This window comes from Triticum dicoccoides, chromosome 2B (genome assembly GCF_002162155.2).
Source record: "Triticum dicoccoides isolate Atlit2015 ecotype Zavitan chromosome 2B, WEW_v2.0, whole genome shotgun sequence".
Classification (NCBI taxonomy): domain Eukaryota; kingdom Viridiplantae; phylum Streptophyta; class Magnoliopsida; order Poales; family Poaceae; genus Triticum; species Triticum dicoccoides.
In genome coordinates, this window is record NC_041383.1 from 138,567,349 (window position 1) to 138,574,798 (window position 7,450).

A 7,450-nucleotide genomic window follows, 5' to 3' on the forward strand; every position below is an offset into this window, starting at 1 on the left:
AATGGCTTGAAGCCATGAAATCCGAGATAGGATCCATGTATGAAAACAAAGTATGGACTTTGACAGACTTCCTGATGATCGGCAAGCCATAGAAAATAAATGGATCTTTAAGAAAAAGACTGACGCGGATGGTAATGTGACCATCTATAAAGCTCGACCTGTCGCTAAGGGTTATCGATAGGTTCAAGGGGTTGACTACGATGAGACCTTCTCACCCATAGCAAAGCTGAAGTCCGTCTGAATCTTGTTAGTAATTGCCGCATTCTATGATTATGAGATATGGCAAATGGACGTCAAAACAGCATTCCTTAACGGTTTCCTTAAGGAAGAATTGTATATGATGCAGCCAGAAGGTTTTGTCGATCCTAAGAATGCTAACAAGGTGTGCAAGCTCCAGCGCTCCATCTATGGGCTGGTTCAAGCATCTCGGAGTTGGAATATTCGTTTTGATGAAATGATCAAAGCATTTGGGTTTATGCAGACTTATGGAGAAGCCTGCGTTTACAAGAAAGTGAGTGGGAGCTCTGTAGCATTTCTCATATTATATGTGGATGACATACTATTGATGGGAAATGATATAGAACTTTTGGATAGCATAAAGGCCTACTTGAATAAGTGTTTTTCAATGAAGGACCTTGGAGAAGCTGCTTACATATTAGGCATCAAGATCTATAGAGATAGATCGAGACGCCTCATCGGTCTTTCACAAAGCACATACCTTGATAAGATATTGAAGAAGTTCAATATGGATCAGTCCAAGAAGGGGTTCTTGCCTGTTTTGCAAGGTGTGAAATTGAGCATGGCTCAATGCCCGACCTCGGCAGAAGATAGAGAAAAGATGAGTGTCATCCCCTATGCCTCACGCATAGGGTCTATTATGTATGCCATGATGTGTAACAGACCTGATGTAAACCTTGCCGTAAGTCTGGTGGGAAGGTACCAAAGTAATCCCGGCATGGAACACAAGACAGCGGTCAAGAATATCCTGAAGTACCTGAAAAGGACTAAGGATATGTTTCTCATTTATGGAGGTGATAAGGAGCTCGTCGTAAAGGGTTACATCGATGCTAGCTTCGACACAGATCTAGATGACTCCAACTCACAAACCAGATACGTGTATATTTTGAATGGTGGGGCAGTCAGCTGGTGCAGTTGCAAGCAAAGCGTCGTGGCGGGATCTACACGTGAAGCGGAGTACATGGCAACCTCGGAGGCAGCACATGAAGCAATCTGCATGAAGGAGTTCATTACTGACCTAGGAGTTATTCCCAACGCGTCGGGCCCGATGACTCTCTTCTGTGACAACACTGGAGCTATTGCCCTTGCCAAGGAGCCCAGGTTTCACAAGAAGACCAGGCATATCAAGCGTCGCTTCAACTCCATTCCTTAAAATGTTCAAGAGGGAGACATAGGTATTTGTAAAGTACATACAGATCAGAATGTCGCAGATCTGTTGACTAAACCTCTTCCACGAGCAAAACATGATCAACACCAGAACTCTATGGGTGTTCGATTCATCACAATGTAACTACATTATTGACTCTAGTGCAAGTGGGAGACTGATGGAAATATGCCCTAGAGGCAATAATAAAATGGTTATTATTATATTTCCTTGTTCATGATAATCGTCTATTGTTCATGCTATAATTGTATTAACCAGAAACCGTAATACATGTGTGAATACATAGACCACAACATGTCCCTAGTAAGCCTCTAGTTGACTAGCTCGTTGATCAATAGATGGTTATGGTTTCCTGACCATGGACATTAGATGTCCGTTGATAGCGGGATCACATCATTAGGAGCATGATGTGATGGACAAGACCCAATCCTAAGCATAGCACAAGATTGTGTAGTTTGTTTGCTAAAAGCTTTTCTAATGTCAAGTATCATTTCCATAGACCATGAGATTGTGCAACTCCCGGATACCATAGGAATGCTTTGGGTGTACCAAACATCACAACGTAACTGGGTGGCTATAAAGGTACACTATAGGTATCTCCGAAAGTGTCTGTTGGGTTGGCATGAATCGAGACTGGGATTTGTCACTCTATATGACGGAGAGGTATCTTTGGGCCCACTCGGTAATGCATCATCATAATGAGCTCAATGTGACTAAGTAGTTAGTCATGGGATCATGCATTCCGAAACGAGTAAAGTGACTTTCCGGTAACGAGATTGAATGAGGAATTGGGATACCGACGATCGAATCTCGGGCAAGTAACATACTGATTGACAAAGGGAATTGTATACGGGATTGATTGAATCCCCGACATCGTGGTTCATCCGATGAGATCATCATGGAACATTTGCAAGCCAACATGCGTAACCAGATCCCGCTGTTGGTTATTGACCGGAGAGCTGTCTCGGTCATGTCTACATGATTCCTGAACCAGTAGGGTCTACACACTTAAGGTTCGGTGACGCTAGAGTTGTTATGGGAATTAGTATGTTGTTACCGAATGTTGTTCGGAGTCCCGGATGAGATCCCCGACGTCACGAGAAGTTCTGGAATGGTCCAGAGACAAATATGTATATATGGGAAGTCCTTATTCGGTCACCGGAGTGATCGGGGGTTTATCGATATTGTACCGGGACCACCGAAAATGTTCCGGGGGTCCACCGGGAGGGTCCACCTGCCCCGGAGGGCCCTATGGGCTGAATATGGAGGGAAACCAGCCCCTAGGTGGGTTGGGCGCCATCTCCCCCCTAGGGCCCATGCGCCTAGAGTTGGGGGAAACCCTAGAGTGGGCGCCCCCCTTGGCTTGGGGGGCAAGCCTCCCTCCTTTGCGCCCCCCCCCCCTAGATGAGATCTAAAGGGGTCGCCCCCCTCTCCCCCCTATAAATAGTGGGTGTGGGTGGGAGGGCTGACATACCCCTTCCCCTGGCACAGCCCTCTCCCTACCCAACACCTCCTCATCCATAGTAGTTCTTGGCGAAGCCCTACCGGAGAACTGCAAGCTCCACCACTACACCGTCGTGCTGCCGAAGATCTCCCTCAACTTCTCCTCTCCCCTTGCTGGATGAAGAAGAAGGAGACGTCCCTAGGCTGTACGTGTGTTGAACACGGAGGCGCCATCCGTTCGGTGTAGATCGGATCTTCCGTGATTTGAATCGCCACGAGTACGACTCCATCATCCGCGTTCTAGTAACGCTTTCGCTTGGCGATCTTCAAAGGTATGAAGATGCTCATCCTCTCTCTCTCTCTCTCTCTCTCTCTCTCTCTCTCTCTCTCTCTTGTTGCTAGAATCTCCTAGATTGATCTTGGTGGTACGTAGAAAATTTTGAATTATCGTTACATTCCCCAACATTTGGTTTGCCTGTTAACAAGCACGATGGGAGGCTTGAAGGAGAAGGTCACTCCAGCGGTCGCAGGGAACTACACGTGGCATACTCAAATCGACGCAACGACTTTGATAGAGCAAACTTGGTAGTTCTACAACACCTAGACGAGGTAGATCCTTTCGTGGCACTGCACAAAGAAATTATTGCAAAGAAGTATCGTGACGGGGGGGTATGCAACACGGACGCCGAAGTTACTAGAGAGCACAACTCCACTTTCCTGCATTGGTTCAAAGAGCATATTATTGCTAATCCCTCGGAAGAGGGCTGTAAGGACGGTTTGCTCATATACGCCTTAGCACATGGCCCCTCTTCCAACCTCGTAACCTATCAGGCATATGATATCAACGGATACACATTTTACACGGAGCCCAAAGATATGGACAATGATGATCAGAACTCAGGGGTGACGATGTAATGCATGACCGTCAGCGACAACAACACAACTGAGAGATTTTACGGAAGGGTCGAGGAGATCTTGGAGCTTGATTACTCTCTGCCCGTTGTAAGCCCTCTCCCCTCCCCTCTTCTCTGCTATTTAGTGCTAGTTAGTATGAAATAGTGTGAACCCTAGGCTATTTTTTAGTGTAAGAAAAAACAGAATTGATTATATAGGTTTCTTGCATTTTTTAGTTAAAGCAATTGTGTTATTTAAATTTTATAGTGCTAGTTGGTTAATTAGAATTAGTATGAAACCTAGGACAGATTAGTTAATGCAATTGTTGCTATTGAAATTTTTTAGTTAAAGCAATTGTTGCTATTTAAAAAAACAGAATTTGAAGTGGACAGATTAGTTCTAAATTTGAAGAAAACATGACTTCTTGCATTTTTCTTCAAGTTCTATATTTTTCTTCCTTTTATATGCAAATTTGAAGTGGACATGTGATATGTGGACATGTGATTTGGACACGCCATATTTGGAATTTGGACATGTCATTTGGACATGTGATGTGCAGGGTAAATGATCCGAGTGGCTATGTTTGGCCGGAATGTTGATTCATTTCCATTGCGGTGAATTTCAAGCGCTCAATGTGTCCACTTTTTAGCAAAGGTCATGCCAAAAAATTTCGTGAATTTTGGCATGACTTGTGCTAGAAAGTAGGCATATCGAGTGCCGGGAGTTGCTGGGAACGGCATTCGGGCAAACATAGATATTTTTTATGTCATTTCTCTTTTTTTATTTTTTAGAATTAAATGAGGAGACTTAATCATAGGAAACATGTCGAACAACGAAGAAATCGGGCCTTCCGACCAAAATGCAGAGGAGATGGATTATGAGGGTGAACAAGAGTACCTTAACTTTTTGTCTGCTAAGCACAGTCAAGGTTTGCAGGTCGGCCTCGATGATGGTACTGACGCTGACATCGACACCGACGGCGCCGACACCGATGGAGGCGCCGAGACCGGCGGGGAAGATACCGGTGCCGATGCCGCTACCGGAGAGAAGAAGCGAAAGAAGCAGAGGATACGAAAACCTAACAAACTCGACATCGGACGACTGGTGATCACAAAGATGACACCTGGCAAATTTGATCCATTAGAGCAGGAAGAACCTCGCAAGTGCTATGGGAACCAAGTAGGATGCATCCTAGGGGAATGCACGAGCATCAACGATCATGACTTAAGGAGTAAAGAACATTTGAGGCAGTTGCTCCTGACGAAGTTGCACAAGAGATTCAAGTTCCCCCACCGGGATGATAGCATAGAGCAACCGTGGGATGATCCAAAGATGAAAAAGATTAACAATCACGCCAGGGGCATGTTCAGCAATGATTTGGCCTCTTGGAAAGGGAGGGTGAAACGAGCTATTGAGGCCGAGGAACCACTGTCCAAGATTCTGGAGGAAAATCCGACACTTACGGAAGAGTAGTTCGAAAAGTTCAAGGACACTTGCGCTACTGAGGCAGCCAAGGCTAAGGCTGCGAAATTCAAGAGCCTTCAGTATAGGAACACGGGGAAGAATCGCCTCGGAAGCCATGTATACCTTGGCAAAAGGCCCATATGGGATAAGGAGGACGCGGAACATGAAGCCGTGGGTCTCCCAGACCCCTTCGCGAAGTTCATCAACCCCTTGGAGTGTGACTTAATCAGGGCCCGTTACAAGTGGGATAAGAAAAAGAAGGTTTTTTACACAGACGAGATCACAAGGAGATTGATTAGATTACTAATAATTATTCTTTTACCACCTTACATTTAGCTCCTAATCAAGTCGACTACACATTCGTAAATGGTTCACGTTCCTTCGAGAGCAGAAGCAACACCAGCTTGCAGTCGAAACCCCTACTTCACCAATGAGGCCCAAGTGGGACACCCCTCTCAACCAGGCCTTGAACAAACTTAAGGGACTCCCTTTGGGCCAGCGACCGCAATATGGACGTGTGCATGACGCCGGAGACGGCGCCACGTGGAAGGTGTTCTACAACAAGGTCCAGGAGGCCAAGATGCAGAAAAAGAAGTTTAGTCAGACGGACATCGACGAGAAGGTGAATCTTGCGGTTGAGAAAAAAGCAGCTGAGGACGCGCAAAAAGCAGTCGAGGAGAAACATGATTTGCTAAAGCAGGTAGTAGATGCAGCTGTAAATGCCTGCAGAAATGATTTCGCTACTAACTTGGTCCTGGCTATCATCAACTGGACGAAGGAAAATCCAGACAAGACGGTCCATGATTTCCCCATGCTCAGTTTTGTCGGGAGCAACTCGGTGAACAACACCACCGCACCATCACCTGCTCAGGCAACCGGGCATGCTCTCGCACCCGCACTCGCTCATAGCAGCCCGTCCTCAATCTCTGGCGTGCTAGGCGGGCCTTCGTCTTTGGTTGAGCTCGACGCCCTCACAGTAATTACATGTCGCACCAACATATATATCTATAATATTCCATTTCCGTTGCCTTTCGGATGTTTTACGCCGCAAACATGTGTTTGAAGGCCGACGAAACCCCGTGCGCCATACTCTACTTGATCAAAGGCCAGAAGGTGGGCGTGGGAAAGGGGGTGATAACTAAGCCCTTGCAACTCATGTTCCACAACCAGCCGATGCCCGTTGGGCACTTCAGGGTTAACTTGTCCAGTGTGAAATCGGGGCATGAGGATTTGCCTCCTCCATTACAGCTAGGGGGAGAGGACGACGAGACCCCGTTGTGGATTGGAAGCTGCAAGGGTTGGGTGCTGCTATGGCCGAAGAATCTTCTTCGTCTAGAGCCGGCCGAGAGCACACCAATAACCACACATCAACAAGCATGTATGGAGACCACCACCCCGCCTATGCAATTACTAGCTCCTGTAGTGTCCGGTGAGAGCGGCGGACGATGTGATGAAGGGGGTCTAATAGTGACTGATGTAATCGGCCCCGTAGAACAAAGAATGGATGATGAGATGGAGGAGACGGAGGACCCAATGGGTTTCCTCAATACAGGCACCTATGATGGTGACTTAGATATGATGAGTCAGCCATATGACGAATCAGGCTATCAGCATGCTGATGAGGATATGGATGATCCGCCCAGGCAGGAACGTCCTAGCGGGGATTTCAAGAAGTCTCTCTTCCTGAAATCCTCACCGGACACGCCTAAAGATGCCGCCTCAACACAAGCTCAACACTACTGGAATCACCAGATTTGCTGTCTGCCGACTCTTTGCCGTTAGCTAGCGGACTGCAAAGAAAGGCTTTGCCATCAGCCACCAAAAAACGGACGGCAAAGAGGCAGCGGACAACAATGGAAGACGACAAAGAGGGTGGGTCGCGGGCTTACGAGGACGACCTAACGGCCATTTTCTTTGCCGTCTGCTGGCTGACGGCAAAGAAAATGGTCGTTAGGTCGCCGTTTCCCCCTGGCCCCACCCCACTAGGTACGCTCTTTGCCGTCTGATAGCAGATGGCAAAGAACTGTGACCTACTAGCAGAAAAGGGATCGCGCCCGCGCCCCCACCCCTCTCTCTCTCGATCTCCTCCTTCACCACCCGCGACGCCGCCCTCGACCGCCGCTCTGCCCCGCCACCCCGTCCCATCGCCCCACCGCCCTGCCGCCCTGCCCCATAGCCCCACCATCCCGCCGCCCCATCGCCACACCGCCCCGCTGCCACGCTGCCCCGGCCCGGCGCCCGCCCCAT